This window comes from Hylobates moloch, unplaced genomic scaffold, assembly GCF_009828535.3.
Source record: "Hylobates moloch isolate HMO894 unplaced genomic scaffold, HMol_V3 SCAFFOLD_18, whole genome shotgun sequence".
In the NCBI taxonomy this organism is placed as follows: domain Eukaryota; kingdom Metazoa; phylum Chordata; class Mammalia; order Primates; family Hylobatidae; genus Hylobates; species Hylobates moloch.
Window position 1 is genome coordinate 72,056,491 of NW_026652293.1, and position 21,722 is coordinate 72,078,212.

At 37.1% G+C, this 21,722-nt stretch overlaps 1 protein-coding gene across 2 annotated transcripts in view; it reads left to right on the forward strand.

Annotated features, from left to right (window-relative positions):
* Positions 1-21,722, forward strand: part of CHRM3 (cholinergic receptor muscarinic 3) — a 532,687-nt gene that overhangs the window by 88,591 nt on the left and 422,374 nt on the right. For both annotated transcript variants that reach the window (XM_032137624.2, XM_032137625.2), the window contains exon 2: positions 20,808-20,906. The gene's annotated coding sequence lies outside the window, so the exon portion shown is untranslated. The remainder of the gene's footprint in view (positions 1-20,807; positions 20,907-21,722) is intronic.

Here is a 21,722-nt window from a genome sequence, read left to right on the forward strand (position 1 = left end):
TAATTGACTGCAGGGAGGCCTGAGAAATCACACACAGGTTATTATCCACGTGCTGGACTTGCCATTTTTTTTGTTGTTGTTGTTATTTTGTTTTGTTTTGTTGCTTGCCTATTTGAAGGAGACTTCAATACATTGAGAGTAACCAAATATTCAGCAGAAAGCTTCCTGGCATTCCATGCATTTATTATGTGATGTCCAGTATTACTTCATAGGCAGATAGGACATAAGTGATTGCAAGCTTATTAGCCTCAAAGAAAGGGGGAGATAGCTTATTACATGTCTCTATTATTCTTCTAATAGCTTCATTTCTGGCCCATCCCATCTTGTAGATAGCCCTGATTGTCCCTTTCTTGTCCTCAAGTATAGGTACTGAGAAGTTTTCTATCATTTATCTTAATTTAGTTCTATAATGATTTCATTTTTCTTTTAGATTTGGTGTTTGCGGTGACCTAATATTGTACATTCAATGATTCCTCCTTCCTTCCTGTAGCCACACTCTAGAGGAAGCCCTCATTGCTGGAAGCTCCTGAAAATAATTAATAGAGTGATGTGCCATGTTCATTGTTAGCAAAAAGCAATGTCATCAAAAGAGCAATTCTGTTCAGATGTGGCAAACTTAACTGCCAAGACTAGACAAAATTTTTTAAAGAGCAGGTAACAACTTGCTTTTACAGATAACAACTTTGCAGGGACATGGATGGAGCTGGAAGCCATTGTCCTCAGCAAACTAATGCAGGAACAGAAAACCAAACACCACATGTTCTCACTTATAAGTGGGAGCTGAACAATGAGAACACATAGACACAGGTCGGGGGGCAACACACACTGGGGCCTGTTGGGGGTGGGATGGAGGAGGGAGAGCATTAAGAAAAATAGCTAATGCATGCTGGACTTAGTACCTAGGTGATAGGCTGATAGGTGCAGCAAACTACCATGGCACACATTTATCTTTGTAACAAACCTGCACATCCTGCACATGTACCCCAGAACTTAAAATTAAAATTAAGAAAACTATAGTAATTAAGGCATGATGGTATTGGTACTGAGTTATATACAGTAAACCAATGAAATAACAAAGAAAGATCAGAAATAGTCTCAGATAAAAAAGAAATCTTGATGTGTGACAAATTAGCATTTAAAAAGAACAGTTTTTTTTAAATGGTGCTGAAAAAAACTGGCTATATATAAACACAATGAATAAAATTAGTCCATTTCCTCAAACCAACTTAACTATGAATTCCAAGTCTATTAAATACTAACTTTTAAAATATGAAAATAATATAGGAGAAAGTCCTTATGAACTCAGGGAAAGGAAGAAATACACCATAAGAAGAAAATACTGATACATTTAACTCAACAAACGTAAGCATATTTGGAAAAAAAAAAAAAGGACTTGCAAAAGTAAAAAGCAAGTCAGAGACTGGGGAAATTTATCTGTAACACGCATAACCAAACTAGATTGGCATTTAGAATAGATTGAAGCTTCCCAGAAAAAGACATCACAATAGAAAATTGGAGAGAAAAGAATAGGCATTTCACATAAGTGATAGTTCATTCAAATGGCTGCAAGAATGTAATACAGCAGAGCCCTCAGGAATGTTGGTGAGTAAGTAATTTTGTATAACTAATTTGGAGAGTAGTTTAGCAATGTACAGTAAAGCAGTTTTACTCCTTGATATTGATATTTTAATGACAACATTGTTTATAATAATGAAAGCCAGAAACAACTCAAATGACACTGGAAAAGAAAATAGGTAAATTGTGGTGCCTTATTACTGTGGAATACTGTTGGCTGTGACACCGACTTGGATAAATGTATCTCCCAAAAGCATTTAGCAAAAATAAGTAAATAAAGTGAATAAAGAGGAATTTTGAGACATAATACATTATTATACCAGTTCTGTACTGTTAAGGCATATGTAAGTAATGTGTATTATTTCTGTATACACATAGTTGTTGTAAATTTCAAAAAAAAAAATGCCTGAGAAAGGTAAATATAAAATTCAGGATAGTGTTTACTCTGAGGAAAGCAACAGAGAAAGAAATGATATTAGGGAAGGTTTCAATGGAATCTGTATTGTTTTATTTGAAAATAACTGAAACAAGAAAAAGTGCTAATATTTGAAGGGCTGAGTGTTGAGCATGGATTTTTAAATATTATATACATAGTATTATCATATATAATGACATTTCAGAGTATGAAAGAAAAAATAAAATCAACCATATAAAGATATTCAATCTTATTTAAAAAGGTAGTAACTAAAGCACTGAGATGTTACTTTTACTTATAAAATTAGAAAAGCATTTAAAAAAATAACTAGCAAACTTACATTGAAATATATTTCTCATAAACTTCATTGTAACTGCAAATTGGTAAAAATATTCTGGAAATTAATTTGGTAGTTCTTTTGCCTCATACCTTGTGACTTAGTATTATTTTTACTTCCATAACTTTGTTACAAGTAAATTATTAGAAACACACTTTAAGGTGTATCAGCATGTACTATAGTAACACATACGTCATATATATCTATATATTTTGATTATTGGTGTAGATGCGGGTATATGTGTGTATGTTTGTGTGTTTGCTGTTTTGTTTTTCTCACTCTTGTCACCATACCACCAGCATGTGGAATAGTGACTGATGTCTAGTTGTGCTCAATAAATAATAATTGTAGAATGATGTATTATGGAAATATAATGAGACAAATAATCAAAAAATTAAGACAACTTTGAGAACTAATGTAATTATTGACAAAGGAAATAAATAACTTGATGCAAACTAATTTAGTGAAATGAAACAATGCCAACTATCAGCTTATAAGTGGATTTTGTTGCAGAGGGTGGGCTACTGCATACAAAGAACCTAATTAAAACAAACAAACTACCCTTCCAAAAATTATCTAAAATGATTTTTATTGAAGAGTAAATATTCACTTTTTAAAATCATAAACTGATATGTTGTTAATAGTAGACTGTGTTTACATCAAACAAAAATAAAGGAGACAGCTAAATAAGTTTGCAATACTTAGTACTATTCTAAATTTTGGCCACAAGCAGAACTAGTTTGATACTTCCTACTCACAAGAATAAGATTAAACTATGATTTTATGTCTGTATTTGTTTGGGGGGACCAAAGTACCAGACATATATATACAATTAAGAGGAAGGTCTGTGAAGAACAAAAACAATTAGGAAAATGGGATAATTTAATTCCTAAGTAAAATTAAGTTGACAAAATTGTGTATAGTCTGGTTAAGGGATAATGAAGAACAAACCATCCATGTTGTATGTGTGAAGGATAGATTCAAGTAAGAATGTGACCTGAAGAAAATAAGAGCTATATTAATAAAACAATAATGTTCAAAATTAATATTTATATTGACATCAACAGTGTTACATTATGTTCAGGTGTACCCTGATATGGTGTGATGAAGAGGACATTTTACCTATAGGATTGTCATCCTCAAAATCCATAACCCCAGTCTAATAAGCAGAAAAACTTCAGACAAATTCCAATCATGAGTAGTGAGAGAGGAGTCTAACAAATTACCTGACTAATACTGCTCAAAACTTTCGAGGTCATCAAAAATAACCAAGAGGACCTAAGGATATATGGCAACGAAATCTAATGTAGTATCCTGGATGGGATCTTAGAATAGAAAAAGACATGAATTTAAAACTAAAGAAATCTGAATAAACATTGGGCTTTAGTTAATAACAATGTACCAACATTAACTCATTGATTATAACAAATACAAATGTAACATGCTAATAATAGGGAAAACTGATAGAGGGATATGGAAACCTGCATTATCTTCTCAATTTTTCTGTAAATCTAAAACTTCTAAAAATAATATTAAAATTATTTATGTTATTAGTAACAAGTTCTGAGTGTTTGGATTGTCCATAGGTTTTTCAACATATAGTGGAAATTCATTAGCTTCAATATTGAAAATAATGCCATGGAGTGGATGGTGCGGATTTGAAATTCTGTGGTTGAGAATTGTGAGAAAATCATTCATTTGGTCTCCCCGAATCATGATTTATAGTCTTCCTTTAAAAATGACCTTCTAGTATAAGGTATTATACTAAAAGCAAAGAGAGAAAAATGAACATAATTTCTTTGGATTCTTAAAGCACAGTTACTTTACTAGTTATTTTTTTTGTATCCTAATAAACTATCAGTGGAAATTATTTGACTCTAATTAATGGTTATACTGCCACATGGGCCTGCATCATGAGTGGATAAAATTGCTGGTCTGGCCGGGCGCAGTGGCTCATACCTGTAATCCCAGCACTTTGGGAGGCCGAGGCAGGTGGATCACCTGAGGTCAGGAGTTCGAAACCAGTCTTGCCAACATGGCAAAACCCCGTCTCTACTAAAAATACAAAAATTAGCCGGGCATGTTGGTGGGTGCCTGTAATCCCAGCTACTCAGGGGGCTGAGGCAGGAGAATTGCTTGAACCAGGAGGTGGAGGTTACAGTGAGCCAAGACTGTGCCATTGCACTCCAATCTGGGTGACAGAGCAAGACTCCGTCTCAAAAAAAAAAAAAAAAAAAAAAACACAATTGCTGGTCTCTCACACTGTAAAACCTTCTTAGTAACAAACTGAATGACTTGATTATTTTCATATCAGTTGTCACATTGCAGAAACCTATCCAAAAATCCTCTGAGAGAGAGCTCTCCCTTTTGAAATATGTCAGTGAAGATTTAGATATACATGTGGATATAATTGTGAATAAAAATTGCTACATATAGGTTATCTGCAATGTTGAGAAAAAGGATGACATATCATTTCACTCCAATTAAAATAGCCTCTATCTAAAAGTTACTTTTTAAAAGCATGTTGATGACATTTTCAAATAATGTGCTCAATGTTTCTTCAACCTCCACATATATTTTCCAGAGAAGTACCTTTAAACTGAAATAAATAATCCCATTGTTAGGTGACAAAATAATAAAAATACACTTCAGAGTAATCCAAAAGTCAGGAAACACAGGGAAAATAAAATAATTTTCAAGGGATTAGAGGACACACAAGGTCACTGTAAGGACAGTATTGGAAGTCAAATGGAAGTTAGACCCACAAAATGTCCAGGGAAGGGTATTCTGGGCTTTTGGATCAGCATGTGCAAAATTGCTGAGCTAAAGTAGCATAGTGAATTCATGAAAGTCCACCAAATTCATTATTACTCAAAATATGATTAAAGCAAACAGAATAATAGTGAATTAAATTAGTGCTTCTTAGGTTAAATATGTGACTAAACCACTTTTTAGCTGTATGAAGTGAGCAAGATATTTAATCTTTCTTTGCCTGAGTTTTCAATTCTAAGATTGAGGCAAGGCTAGCAATAATTCTGTAGCATCTTGAGGACTGCAAAGTTAGTATAAAGAGAGCATGTAGAGAAATGCCTAGGGAACTTCCAATTTAGGTTAAGATTTAGAAAATTATAGAAGAAGAAGGTTTTTCTAACAATGAGAAAAGTCTTCTTGGTTTTAAAATCCATTCACGACCTGACAAAGCAAAGACACATGAACTGAAATCTAGAAATGTATTAAGAGTCCCTGGGCTGCATTTGATCTCAGAGAAGCAGCAAGAGAAAGGGATCTGGCATTGAAGGGGTAAGAAGAAACAAGCCAAATGTTAATCAACTTTAAATATCTACATGAAAGCTCAAGTAGTTGCTTAGAATCCTAAAGATCCCCAGCTTCACAATCAGTCTGCATGCACCCATTGACTTTTTCCAGTGGGCCTTCACTGATGGTACAGAACTTTTTCCAGTACTAGGCTGAGGGCATGGGTGAAAATCTGAGACATATCTGAGGAAGCTGAGCAAAATTCCTTTAGAAAACTTTAGGTCTTCACTGAGTGCAAAGCAGAAGAGTCCAAAGGCTGCAGAGGAGCAGGAGAGCTGAGTGCAACCCCTTGGAAGTACTCTGGAAGTTACCAAATACAAGTAGTAACTGCTTAAGGCTTTAAAAGGAGCTGAGAGACATTCCCTTGAGGTCAGCTGCACAGCGAGGCTGATTGAAGCCGAAGTCGTACTGAGAAGGTGAATCTAGGGTGCGATAATCCAGGAGTAGGGCTGGAGAGAACTTGACTTTTCCAGTGACTTAAAGAGCTCGTAGCAAGTTTATAAAGCAGTTAAAGATCTCCCACAATGTGGAAACCAGTTGAGTGGGCTTCAACCAAAAGAATTATCTGGAGTCTTGCTGGTACTAAGTTCCCAAGTTCTGATGAAAGGAAAGTCCTGATTTCACCCTCAGGGGTTAACTGAATCAGGGATGTAAAAAGCCCAGATAGAGCTCACATTTAGGTAAGATGAACTCATCCCCACACTGGCAGCCTGACAAAAGGAGGAGTGTACTCATTTCTGGGAGAATATGTTGTTACCTTCAGTCCCAGCTCTTCTTTGAACACAGTGTTCAGCATAAAATAGACACTAACAAAATGTTGAAGCAGCAATGACTTTGATCATCTAAAAAGGAAACAGTCAATAGACACAAACTTGGAAATGGTACAGATGCCAGTACTATTAGATAAAAAAAATTTAAATAACTATAATTAGTATTCCAAGAAATGTAGCAGTAAAGGTAGGCAATGTGAATCAACACAGGTGGTATTTCAGCAGAGCAGCAGAAGCTGTAAAAAGAATCCAGTGTAAATATTGGACTCAAAAATATGACGTAAGATATGGAAAATTCAGTCCATAAATTTAATAGTGGAGTGGATGGATGAATGAGAAGAATGAATGATTGAATTTTAAGATAGGTGAATGGAAATTATTTAAGCTAAAATGCAAGTAGGAAATAGAGTATAAAAATGGAATTGAGTGCCTGGGAACTGGGTGACAGTATCAAACAGTCCCAATTAGTGTAATTAGAATTTCCTTAGGAGAGACAGAATGAGGGAGAAGAATATTTGAATAACTGATGGCCTGTGGTTTTTCACAAATTAAAAAGAGACAGCAGGCCAGGCATGCTGGCTCATGAATGTAATCCCAACACTTTGGGAGGCCAAGGTGGGTAGATCACTTGAGCCTAGGAGTTTGAGTTCAGCCTGACCAACATGGGGAAACCCCATCTCTATAAAAAAATACAAAAATTAGCCAGGCGTGTTGGCTGGCACCTGTTATCTCAGCTACTCAGGAGGCTTTTGCAGGAGAATCGCTTGAACCCAGGAGGTGGAAGTTGTAGGGAGCCAAGATTGTGCCACAGCTCTGCAGCCTGGGTGACAGAGTGAAACTCCATCTCAAAAAACCACACACACACACACACACACACACACGCACACAGAAAAACAGAGAGAGCAATCTACAGATCTAATAACTTCAGGAAACCCTAAGCAGTCTAAATACAAAGAAAATCACACTATATGCCTTATAGTCAAAATGCTGTAACCAAAGATGAGAAGAAAATCTTAAAAGCAGCCAGAAAATGAAAGGCACACATCATTAGTAGGCAAACAAAGATGAGAAGGACGGCTAACTTTACATCAGACCCAATGGAAGCCAGAAGACAATGGAACCACATTTTCAAAGTGCTGAGAAATAATACATGGGGAAAGTATTTTTCTCAACAGTGACGATAAGTTCTGAAGAATGTGTTCTTAGGCGATTTTATTATTAGGTGAACATCATAGAGTGCACTTACACAAGCCGAGATGGTATAGCCTAGTATAAACCTAGGCTATGTGTCATAGCCTGTTGCTCCTAGGCTACAAACCTGTGCAGCATGTTACTGTGCTGAATACTGTAGGCACTTGTAACACAATGGTAAGTATCTGTGTATCTCAACATAGAAAAGTCACAATAAAAAATATAGTAGAAAATATAAAAAATAGTACATGTCTAAAGTACACTAACAGTGAATCGAGCTTGCAGGACTGGAAGTTGCTCTAGGTGAGTCAGTGAGTGGGTGGTGAATGAATGTGAAGGCTTAGGACATTACTGTACACTACTGTAGACATTATAAACATTGTATACATAGGCTACACTAAATTTATTTTAAAAATAAAGTAATTGTGCTATGATGTTACAAAGGCTATGGTGTCACTAGATAATAAGACATTTTCAGCTCCATTATAATCTTACGGGACCATCATCATATATGCAATCTGTAGTTGACTGAATCATAATTATGCATTCCAAGACGGTATGTTAACCTAGAATTCTACATCTAGAAAAAATGACTATTAAATAAGACATATTCAGGCAGACAAAAGCTAAAATAATTTGTCAACAGCCAACTTGCACTAAGATGAAATACTGAAGAAAGTGATTTATGCTGAAAGAAAATTACACCAGATGAAAAGCTACTATATAGAGAAAAAAATCAAGACCAACAATAAGGGTAATTATGTAGGTAAAAACAAAGAACTTTTTTTGTGCAATACACATATGTATTTATTTATCTTTTAAGCCCTGTGCAAAGATTGTATATAATGGTGTACTGTGAGATTCATAGCACATGAGCAGTATCTTGTGTAATACTTAATGAAGTCCTGGAAAAATAAGGATACCATTTTTGGAGCACCTCCTGTGTGGCAGGTAATGCGAAATGTAACTTTATTCATTTTGACTCAGGTAATCCTATGATAGCCCAATTTTTTTTTTTTCTTTTTTTTTGAGACGGAGTCTAGCTCTGTCACCCAGGCTGGAGTGCAGTGGTGTGATCTCGGCTCACTGCAAGCTCCGCCTCCCGGGTTCATGCTATTCTCCTGCTTCAGCCTCCTGAGTAGCTGGAACTACAGGCGCCCACCACCACTCCCGGCTAATTTTTTGTATTTTTTTAATAGAGACAGGTTTCACCGTGTTAGCCAGGATGGTCTCGAACTCCTGACCTTGTGATCTGCCCACCTCAGCCTCCCAAAGTGCTGGGATTACAGGTGTGAGCCACTGCGCCCAGCCAATAGCCTAAATATTATAAGAAACCAAGGCTCAGATGAGTAAAGTAACTTGGCAATATTCTACAGCCACTAACTTGCAGAGTGAGGATTTTAGCTCTTGCTCCCTTGTATACTAAAATGCATGAATAAGATTTTGACATTATTTACATGAACAGAAGACCGAAAATAACTCGATTTTATGTATCGGAAACTTTAACAAATTACAGTGTTTCCATTTAATGGGATTTGTCAGCTGTTAAATAGAATGGGGTACATACATGTAAGTGTGATGACCTGGAACAATATTCATAACATATAATTTTGAATGGAAAAAAATCAGGTTGAGTATAGGAACCTATATGTTTCCACATGCATATGTACATATATGTATGCCTCTATGCACAGACATAAACAGATATATACACATAAAGAATATCTCTGAACAATATGTATAGACTGCTAATAGATTTTGGATTTCAGAAGACGTATTTTAGAACTTGCGAGTTAGGGATTTTTTACTGCACTTTATTTATTTTTTTTTTACTTCACTTTCCATTAGCACTGTTTGCACTTTCCCACATACTGGGGCTTTTTTCAATGTAAAAATATCCAAGTTTTTAAATAAATAATACTTTTGCTGATTTTATTGCACTAAATTTGAGGATTTACAATATGAACTTATTGGGATAGAGGTCATATTTTATGTTCTTCTTTTCTTTGAACTTGCACAATTCCCTGATAGGTAGGCACTAATATTTGTTGAACTTTCAATTAAAAGGACATTGGTCATGTTGAAGAGCGAAATTTCATTGAAATACTGGTAAAAGAGACAAACACAGAAGTAAGTAGGATGGCTTAGAATAACATGTAATGTGGGAGGTGATAGTTGAACAGCTAATTACTGGATGGGTGCTATTCTAGGGGCTGGGATACAAGGTATGTCACTATAGGCAGCAAGAATGATACCCACAGAGATGGAGAGGGAGGAGAGTATAGCTATGTGTTGGAGTAATAGAATCTTTTGGGGGAAATAATAAACTGGTAAAGTAAGTGGTGCTGTACCGTGGAGTGGAGGGAAGTGATTGATAACTTTTGAACAAGGTGAACTTCAAACATAACATAGCTTCTTAGCTTTAGAAAGATTAATCCAGCAAGAAGTTCTTCTTCTTTTTTATTTTTATTTTTTTGGAAGCATGTTTCGAAGACAATTCTTTTTTCTATTACAAAGCCTTTTTTTTTTCATTTTCTCTTCTTTTATATTCTCCCAGACACCTCACCTATGTTCATGCTCAACTTCTTAGTTTTTTCCTTTCTCTCCTCTGCTGGCACTTCTGCCCCTGCCTCAGGTATGACAGTAACAGCCCAGAGACACCCACATGCTTTTATGAGCCACTCTGCTTACTCATAGAACAAGCATTTTCACACACTACTGTTGAATATATCATGTCTCTTTTCTGCATGAATTTTTTTTGAAACTTCTGTCCACATGGACATGCAACTGTGATGGGAAACACTGTGGCTCTTTAGGGGAGAAAAGCACCCACAAGACTGGAAGCCAAAAGAGTTTTCAAGCTTCTACTCTGCAAAGTCACAGGACTGTGTTTGGAAAGCCAAATATTCTGGTTGAGCTACAGTTTCTTTCATCAGCAAAAACAAGATAACCTTAATGCCTAGAATACCTTTCACATCCCTACTCTTCTCCTCACTGTCAGTTCACCTGCCTAACCCCTAGTCACTCTTAGTATCTCAGATTATTAATATACCACTTCCTCCAGGGAGCCTTCTCTGACTTCCCATACCTAGGTTACTCCTACCTAGCTCTGAACTGTAGAATTCTCTTATTACACTGAATTGCAATGGCTGGTTTGTCTATGTTCTTTCTTAGACTATAAATTTCATATGGTTTTGTATCATATCTTTCATATTTATCCATTATGGCCGGTACCTAGCTTAGTGACTGGAAATTAGTAGACTGTCAGTAAATATTTGTCAAATGATTGAATGAATAATATGATAAGAATTTATGCTATTTCATCTTTGTTTACATGAAACTAAATGCCTCAGAAATTTTGATATGCCTTTAACATTTTACTGTATGCTTATACTTCTAAAGCATTTTGCTCTCCCTCCTCCTGCACTAGAAAGCCACTGTGCTATTTGCTTCTGATCTCACAATCTAGTTAGTAAAAGACACTATTTGAATCAAATGGATCTCTTTAGAGTTGATTTTTGGTTTGGGTTCATCACCATCTGAAATAAATATTAATGGGAAAAGGGATAATTTGAGGACACTAGTTTAAAATAGTCTAATTAACAGACTTGATAAAGTGTTTGAAAAAATTACTTCACATTCTTTCTACATTTTCTACATTCTAATTATTCTAACCTTCATTGTACAGGAAGATATTAACGATTTACTAAGATGAGGTTCAGAAATGTTGTCCCAGTAGAAGACTGTTAAGAAGCTCTCATTGTCATAAGCTCTCACTGGAATTCCAAACAGCTCTTCTGTAGCTTCTGTAAAATTAGCTAATCATGCTGTTCTTGGATTCCCAGGTTTGGTTCTCCATTTCCTGTGTACGGTCCTGGAAGAGGCTGTTCACCATTAGACTTCCCTATAAGATTGAGCTCAAGGAGCCTCAGATGATTGTCCCTCCAAAGAGTGGGTTTGCAGGAGCAACTAGAAGTAGTTTGCCCTTCTTCTGCAAGGATTTTTCAACTGTGAAATCATTTTGACAAGATGCTTTGTCATATGCTTGACATCTTTTTTTCTTTTTTAATGAGGAAGTGACTGAGAGATAATTTAATCTGAAATGCTGCCACCTACGTAGCTAGAGATTAATTGGATACTGTCTGAAAAGTTATTTGAGCAGCTCAGAGACAGAGTCTAAGTCAACAGAAACTAGTGTTAATAAAGTAGAGACAAATTATGACTCTTCCCCGTCTACTTAACCAGGTTGTTGGCAAACCGCTCCTCTTTCTGAGTATCCTTAAATCGGCTAAAATGATAATTTGGTATTGCAGCAAGTGTGGATTATACACAACTAGGATATTGTTGTCTCCTTCTAGCACGGTTATGAATTTGGCTACCTTTCTCTTGGAAGCTTATTTTGTACAGGAAGGAAAACAGTAATTTAACCACAATGGACTTTGTTGAAAAACATAATGCTATTAACGAAGTAAGTGTTTAGTCTTTTCAGCTTTGAAATTCTTCCTCAAGATCTCCAAAAGATCTTTATTTTAAAATGTTTCTGGATGTATTCGTTCTTTCTTGTGTTGCTATAAAGGAATACCTGAGACTGAGTAATTTATAAAGAAAAGAGGTTTAATCGTTCACGGTTGTGCAGGCTGTACAAGCATGGCACCACCATCTGCTCAGCTTCTGGTAAGGGCCTGAGAAAGCTCACAATCACGATGGAAGGTGAAGCGGGAGCAGGCATATCACTTGGTGAGAGGAGGAGCAAGGGAGAGAGGAGGTGCCATACTCTTTTAAACAACCAGGTATCCCATGAAATAACTGAACGAGAATTCACTCATCACCAAGGGGATGGTGATAAGCCATTCATGAGGGAACTGCCCCCATAATAAAGTACCTCCCACCAGGCCCCACCTCCAACATCGGAAATTATGTTGGAACATGAGATTTGGAGGGAAAAATATCCAAACCTCATCACCAGGATGTAACTCCAACAGTGTAGAACACTGTTATTAGAATGGAAGAAACAGCTAGGTGTGGTGGTGTGTGACTGTTGTCCCAGCTACTCAGGAGGTAAAGGTGGGAGGATCACTTGAGCCCTGGAGTTTGAGGTTGCAGTGAGGTATGATGGCACCACTGCACTCCAGTCTGGCCAACAGAGCAAATCCTGTCTCTAAAAATTATTTTTGAAAAATAAAGTGAAACATGGGAACAAGTCAGTGGTGGGCATTGTGTAGGAGCACTCATATCCCACACTGACATATGTCAGAACCAGTGGCACAGAGTACACACCGTGTACATCTTCTATCCTTGGGCAGCTGTGCTCTGAGGAAGCAAGGGGAAAGTTGAAAGAGATCTTATAACAAAGTCTTCTGTAACATAAAACCTTCTCATATAACAGGAAATATTATAAGTAAACTCCAGTTCATACATTTTTATAAGCCTATACTTTCACCAGTCTAAATTTGTTGGATGGAGGAAGACAGGACATCCCTATATTTATGGAGATCTTGAAGTTAAGTTGATTTTTGCTGAACATTTATTTATTATGATCTTGGTGAGGGAACAGAAACTATTTATCTACTAAGGAAAAATACAAATTCCAGCTCAATGATAAATTGTAAATGACACTTGGCTTCAGTGTTGGGAAGGCATCAGGGGACGGTGGGGGCTGGGGCACACTGGGAATCCAGCCATCCCAAAGGGGGGACCCTACCTAGCTCATGATTGTCACCATCACACGTGAACAGGGTACAATGTTGGCACAATCTCATTATTATTATTATTATTATTATTGAGACAGGGTCTTTCTCTGTTACCCAGGTTGGAGTACAGTGGTGCAATCATGACTCACTGCAGCCTCAACTTTCTGGGCTCAAGCAATCCTCCCAAGTAGCTGGGGCCACAGGCACATACCACCACCTGGCTAATTTTTAAAATGTTTGTAGAGATGAGGGTTTCACTATATTGGTCAGGCTAGTCTTAAACTCCAGGCCTTAAGCGTTCCTCCTTGGCCTTTCAAAGTGGTGGGATTACAGGCGTGAGCCACCACACCTGGCTCCCTATTATTTTAAGAGAAGGCAAAAGGTTTTCACTTGAAATGTCCTGATCTTAAAGATTGCCTCCCCAAAACATGTTATGTCACCTGTAAAATTTCCTTACTTAGATTTTTGCCTTGAACCCTCTCTGGTTCTGTATTTGGCACTGCGTGATGTAAATTTTCAGTGAGCACTTTTGCTGTCTCCTAGAACTTGATCTCCACAATGCTAAACTGAGTACCGTGTCAACACTAGAAGATTGCTCTTCCCCTAATGTTTTCTGTCAGTCGGTGATCTACCATACTCCTTGTAATGTTATTTTCAAATTATTTAGTATTGGTAGGTACCGTCTGTATTGTTTCTTTCTAATTGTCTCAAAATTAGTTTTCCCTTTCTGTCTCCACCAAGCACTTACCTAGGGGTACTCTCATTAACTTACTCCTGAACTAATGCAATAGCTCTGCTGTTTTTATTCATTGCAGGAGAGAAATTTGGTGTGCTCACTGTAGGCTGGACACCTTACACAATGCTTGGGAAACAAAACTGTAAGCCACGTCCCCACACATGGGTTCCCATCTTGCTGTTTCTCTTTCCAAATGCTTGAACATCAGGTTTGTCATTCTCAGTTTCTATATTGATCATGCCCTCTAGCAATATCTATAAATCTCTCTTGCTATCAGATGTAACCTAAACTGTTTAGCCTAGTGTTCAAGGATTTACGCTGGCTGTGGTCTGTCCTTTGCTTCGGTCTTCATTTATCATAGTGCCTTCTGGGGACAAGGGGATCATTCTGAATTAGCTCTCAACTTTACCGCCACAAACCCCATCCAGTGTCAGTCCCTTTTACTTTCAGCCATCATCCCCTGATCCCTGCCCATACACACAGGAACAATAGAAAATGTTGAGTTCTTTTCTGTCTGTGGGAACTTGATCATGACACAATTTAGAACCAGAATTGGCAAACTTTGTTCAAAGAACCAAACAGTAAATATTTCAGGTTCTGCAGGCCATATGACCTCTCTTGCAACTACTCACCTCTGTGGTTGTAATGTGAAAGTAGCCAAACCAGGTAAATGAAAGAGTGTGATTGTGTTCCAATAAAACTTTATTTATAAAACAGGTGGCTCATAGGCTGTAGTTTACCAACCCCTGATTTAGAATATCTTCCCCTACCTCTGTGTTCCTGAACTTTCTGCTCTCTGATGCTTCCTCATCACCATCACCAGAAACTTTGTTTCTGATTACCTGTGGCACTGCCCTCTACTGCTGTGTATGGTAATGGAAAGGTTACCTTCTTAAAGGTGACAATTTCCTGGATGACAGGGCCAAATGTTATTCATCTTTATATCCTTGTATTCAGTAATATTGATTGAATGAAAATATGAAGAACCATTTGCTCTATGTCACTGAATTTCCTAGATTTTGACATTTATTGCAATTCCAATTTCTAGATAGAACTTACTGAGAGAAGCAATAAAAGCTGATGCAGAACATATTAAATTCTTGTTATATTTATGCTATTCTTTCTTCCACTCACATATGAAAGTTGATATAGAAAAGTATAGCCAAAATAGGCAGAATTTTGTGAAGTCAGTAGGTTCAAATAGATGGAAGAAAAGTCCCTTAAGACATTAAAGTAAGACAAGCCAAAGCTATTTTTAGGATTTTTGTGCATGATAGGTACATTGAAACCTCTAATAAAAATATTACTCGTTTTTCAAATTCAGTATAATACTATCATTATTTTCAGATGATACAGTCTTCAGTAAACCAGAAAACCCCTTGAAAATAAATGAAAAACAGAGCAGAATTTAGTGCATGGTCTACTTTAAAAAATTGTTGTTCAGAATTTAGTAGTTTTAAGGTACACAGGAAATCAACACTTAGATTTTGGGAGAAAAGCCTCCCTGTACAATAGCAACAAAAAGTATAGAATACCTAGGTATAAGTTCAGTCAGACACACCTAAGGCCAACAACAAAACAAACACTTCAGACTTCACTGTGAGATTAAAAAAATAGCTGAATCTTTGGCAATACAATGGCAAGTTTTTAGATAGGGAGATTTGGTATTGTGAAAATGTCAATTCTTTATGACTACATTGCAATTCCAATCAAGATAACAATAAAATTTTGAAGTGCTTACAAGGGTAATAAGAAAATGAATCCAAGATAGTATCATTTTTTTCAATCATATCAAATGTATAAATCTTCACGTATAAGGGAAAAATTGTATTGCTTTTTATACAAAAAAAAGCTGTGCTACTAAAAACACAAAGTCAAATGACAAAAATATGCTTGGATAATATTTGCAAAAAAAAAAAACCCACAAAGACAAAAAAAGGAAAAATATCCTTAAAAGAGAGATAAATACAAACTACCCAATAGAAAATTAGGCAATAAACAGTTCACATTTAAAGGAATAGTCAGGAATCATGTAAAACTCAACCACATGACCCAATAAAGACATGAATATTAAAATAAGACACACTGATTGGCAAAGATCAACAAATTTGTTAATGCCCAGTATACTAAGGGTGTTGGTAAATGGGTCCTCTCATAGTCTCTTTGTGAGAGTGTAAATTGGTGCAAACTCATGGGTAGGCATTTGGCTAATTACCTACCAACATACTAACATGCAAAATGCCACACATACCAACATACTAACATGCAAAATACTAACATACATACATGCTTAAAAGTATTTATGAAATGTACATAACCTTTAACTCCTCCTAAAAGTCAAATTCCCCTCCTGGAATGATTTTTTCCTACTTATGTATTAGCAGAGGTACAGAAGGTATTATTACAGTGGACACAACCAGAATGTTCATTAATAGAGGACCAACTGAATTATAGTAAATCTCTATTGTGGAATTAAAGCAATTAAAAAGCAATTAGATGGACCAGGCGCGGGTGGCTCAGGCCTGTAATCCCAGCGCTTTGGGAAGCCGAGGTGGGCAGATCATCAGGTCAGGATATTGAGACCATCCTGGCTAACAAAGTGAAACCCCATCTCTACTAAAAATACAAAAAATTAGCCGGGTGTGGTGGCAGGTGCCTGTAGTCTCAGCTACTTGAGAGGCTGAGGCAGGAGAATGGTGTGAACCTGGGAAGCAGAGCTTGCAGTGAGCCGAGATCACACCACTGCACTCCAGCCTGGGGGACAGAGCAAGACTCCTTCTCAAAAAAAAAAAAAAAAAAAAAAAAAAAAGGGAATTAGATGGTTTTGTAGATGTTGATACAGGTATAAGACAATCCTCACAATGTAAAGGGAAGAAGGTACAGCATATACTGTACTTAAGTTATAATTTCCCCTGTATAAATTGTTAGGCATTTTGTTTGCATAAAATTCCGTAAGAATTGTTAAGAAACTAATGTCAGTAGTTACTTCTAGAAAATAGATTAGGAGAACGTTTGGGAAGGTTTGAAATTTATACCCGTCTATATGTTTTCAGCTATATTTATAGGCTATTTTGTAATAAAAATCTGGTTACAAATAAGGATTTTCAAACTTCTCCTCGATCTTCTGCAGCTAGAGAAAGGCAGGATAAAAATCGCAAGTCTTTCTTTTTGTGTAAGAAAAAATTTGTGGGCCGGGCACGGTGGCTCATGCCTGTAATCTCAGCAGTTTGGGAGGCCAAGGCAGGCAGATCATGAGGTCAGGAGTTCGAGACCAGCCTGACCAACATAGTGAAACCCTGTCTCTACTAAAAATATAAAAATTAGCCAGGCGTGGGGACACGTGCCTGTAATCCCAGCTACTCAGGAGGCTGGGGCAGGAGAATCGCTTGAACCTGGAAGGCAGAGGTTACAAGTGAGCTGAGATCACGCCATTGCACTCCAGCCTGGGCGACAGAGCGAGACTCTGTCTCAAAAAAAAAAAAAAAAAAAAAAATTGGGAATCAGTTAGGAACAACTTCATTTCTCATTCTTGGTATCACTTACATAACTGTAATGAATGTCATTTAACCCTTTACACATTTTCAACAAGGTTTCAATACCTATCTTGTGGAAGGCATGAGTTAGGTAGAGGAACAGGTTAGCTTTTGCCTTCAGTGAGCTGATCATCTATTTATATCAGTCATAGATGATTAGTTAGTGATATTTTATGTTTTTTGCTATTTTGGGGGGCTTTAAGAATATCTTGGGGACATATATGGCCATTATTACCAAAAATAACTTGCAATTAGGCCATTTACTTTATTGTTCCATTTTCTTAAATTCAAGGAACTAGTGTACGATATATTCATGTTCTGATGCATGTATCCAGAACTTATGAAAATGTTTTGTTGATAAGTGGTGGTGGATTGTTCTGGCTTTGTTTCTGGATAGGTATATGGACAGTTCTCATGGGAAGAAGGAGGAAAAAATAATCTGTTCTGACCTCTTCCTATGCAGTAGAGGGTAGTGCTAAAGAAAGCAGATTTTAACAATAGACTGCCTGGATTCAGGTCCTGGCTCTTCCCCTACTCACTGTGGGAACTTCAGCAAGTTATCTAGCCTCTCTGCAAATATGAAAATAATTGTATCATAGGGTAGTTTTGGGGCTTAAGGACATAAACAAATGTTGCATACTATTTAGTACGAGTACATAGTAAGTGCTCAATAATGTTAGCTAAAAGTAGTATTTCTTTTGCTGCTTCATCAGTTCCTGATTGGTTTTGACTTCAAAGTTGGCAGTTCTGGTTTTCATTTGTATGACTTCAGGAGTAAACGAATGTCTTCTGTACATGTGGCAGTTGTGTATATGTTAAGCACTGCTGAAGAGTGCTCTTTGGCTGAAAGATCTAATTGTATTACAATGTTTCTAAATTTATTTATGAAATAAGTGAAAGGAGCAAACAAAGGTCAAGTCTCAGTGGAAGAGACCTTGGGATCCTCCTTCTCTGTAATGGTCTGTTCACTGGTCTGTCTCCATTAGAAGTAGAGGCTGCTCAGAAATAAGGGCTGTTACACTTGCAGTATCAAGTACAAGACCTAATGATTAGTAAATATCTCTTGAATTGAATACGTTCTGTTTCTTTTTTAGTATTATTATTATTACTATTTATTTTTTGAGATGAGGTCTTACTCTGTCTTCCAGTCAGTAGCGCAATCATAGCTCATTGCAGTCTGGAACTACTGGCCTCAAGCAATCCTTTGGCCTCAGTTACCTGGGTAGCTGGGACCCCAGACATGTACCATCAAGCTCAGCTAATTTTGTATTTATTATTTATTTATTTTATATTTATTTGAGACAGGGTCTCACTCTGTCACCCAGGCTGGAGTGCAGTGGTGCCATCACAGCTCTCTGCAGCCTCATTCTTCTGGGGCTGACTTCCACTTCAGCTTCCCAAGTAGCTGGGACTACAGATGTGCACCACCATTCTGGGCTAATTATTGTATTTTTTGTTGACACGGGGTTTTTCCATGTTGCCCAGGCTGGTCTCAAACTCCTGGGCTCAAGTGATTTCTCCCCTTGGCCTCCCAAGGTGCTGGGATTACAGGCATGAGCTGTGGCACCTGACCCATTGTTATTGTTTTTAATTCACACATCATAGTTATACATATTAATGGGTTACAGCGTGATATTTCCATACATTTATACAATGTGTAATGCCCACATCCATCCATCCACATTAGCATTTCCATCACATCAGACATTATCATGTCTTTGTGTTGAGAACATTCCAGATCTGCTCTTCTAGCTACGTAAAAATATACAATAAATTGTTTTATTATAGTCAACCTATAGTGCTGTAGAACACTAGAACTTATTCTTCCTATCTAGCTGCACTTTTATATCTATTAACCAACCTCTGGCTATCTTCCCACCCACTACCCCTCTCAGCCTTCAGTAACCACTGTTCTATTCTGTAGTTCTAAGAGATTAACTTTATTAGCTCCCACATATGAATGAGAGCATGTGGTGTTTATGTCTCTGTGCTTGGCTTATTTTACTTAACATAATCTTCTCCAAGATCCATGTTGCCATGAATGACAGAATTTTATTCCTTTTCATGGCTAGATAGTATTCCATTATATATATATATACACCACATTTTCTGTAGCCCTTCACGCACTATTAGACAATTACATTGATTCTATATCTTGGCTATTGTGAATAGTGCCACAATAAGCATAGGAGGGCAGATGTCTCTTGGACGTACTGACTTCATTTCCTCTGGATATGTAGCCCATAGTGGGATTGCTGGGTCATATGGTAGTTCTATTTTAGTTTTTTTGAGAAAACTCCATGCTGTTTTTCACAATGGCTGTAATAATTTACATTCCACTCAACAGTGCTGTTTCTATTGGTTTTTAAACTCAGTCTTACTCTTTACCTTCTAAACCCTTCTGGGTTGTTTCGAAAGCCACGTGCAGGGGAGCTCAAAGTAGTTATTGTGAAGCAAGTACAACATCACATATTAGTTAACACTCACATATCCCTATGTGCCAGACACTAATCCCAGTGTATGATGTATATTAATTTATGTAATTCACAGGTTGGCCGTATGAAGTAAAATGTGTAATGATCCATTTTGGCCATGGGGAAACTGGCTCTCAAAGATAGTAAGATGTCAAATAACTTGTGGAAGCACACACATATAGCTAGTAAGTACAGAACAAAAACATGAGCCCTGGCTATGTATGTGTTTCTAGCCATCCAGCAATATTGCTCTTTACTTCCAAAAAGTCAGCAGATACCTACCTACCTACCTAGAGAGCTCTGTCTTTCCTCATGAACTTCTTGCTCTTCTCCTTTGCAAACTTTTCCCACATTCTCTGTTATGACCCCTTTCTTCCCATAGTAGGTAGATTTTGTACGATATTAAACTCAACTTCTGGTACCTTTGAAGTATCTTTATTATACCTATGCTTCATTGCTCACAGAGAGCCTTCATGGCAAAGGAAACATTTTAGCTTCCATGCAAAAGTGTGCTTTATCTCAATAGGATTTACCCACTGAACTAAACACTGGTCCTCCTTCCTCCTAGTGGATATGGCAGGAATCAGAGGAAAATGTGTTTTCCCTATTCCTGATTTCCTGGGAGAGACTTTTGCTCAAATGCTCCTGGCCTTACTGTAGTCTCTCACTCTTCCCACACACTCAGCTGAGGACTAACTCAGCTGATAAGAAATGCGAGCAGAATAACCTTGCATGCTCTGCTTAGGAACCGTCTTTTTTCTCTGTCTGCAGAAAGAAGGACTTTGCTGCTTTGGGCCGGGCTCTGAACTTAGGTGTAAACCATTGCCCTGGCAGAGGGAACCTGCTCAGTCCATTGCTTCCTGCAACAAGGTAAGTGAAATCAATCTCCGTCTACCCATTCTCCAGGCCAATTTTCATCAGTACTCAGAGTGATCAAGGCTTTCATAGGCTGATTCTTTTGTCTTACTCTTCATTTGTCCAAAATTCATCTGAGAAGACTAAAACTTCAGTATTATACTGTTTAAGAAATGTAATAATCCTGAGAGCTTAGCATTGCAAGTTCCTCCGTTTACAGGTGAAGTAACTGAGATTCAAAAACATCAATAAACTTGCACAGCTTAAGACTGTAGCTGAACTGAAGTTAGGCCACAGATTTAGTATTTTTTCCAGTAAGGGAAAGATTTTTGCAAGGAAAAAACTGATATTAAAAGCAAAATGCTCTGAGGAATTGTTTCTTTTAATATGATTAAATACTAGAAATATATAATTGGTGAAGTTATTCATTGCTGATATATTAGTACCTTTCATGTAGATTCACACAGGTTGACCAATAACTGTTCGCAGGCAGGTCTCCAGGATCTATCTGGAAGATCCTAGGTTCCTATTAGAAGAACTGTGTGTTTTGTTGCTAAACTGGACACAGTAGACCAGGCTTCACTTGGCAGGTTGCCACTTTTTATCAAAACCCTATCAGATGAATTTTTCTAAAAAATTATACATCCTTTACTAAAAATACCTTTGCTAAATTAATCTGTGGGAAGATGTTCTTATCACATATTTATAAGATGAACATTTATTTACATTGTTTCTTGAAAACTTTTTAAAAATAATAGTATTAAAACATATTGCATAGGCTGCCAAGCACACAATAGGGATCTCAAAAGCAGTAAGGCTGATAAAAGCAAG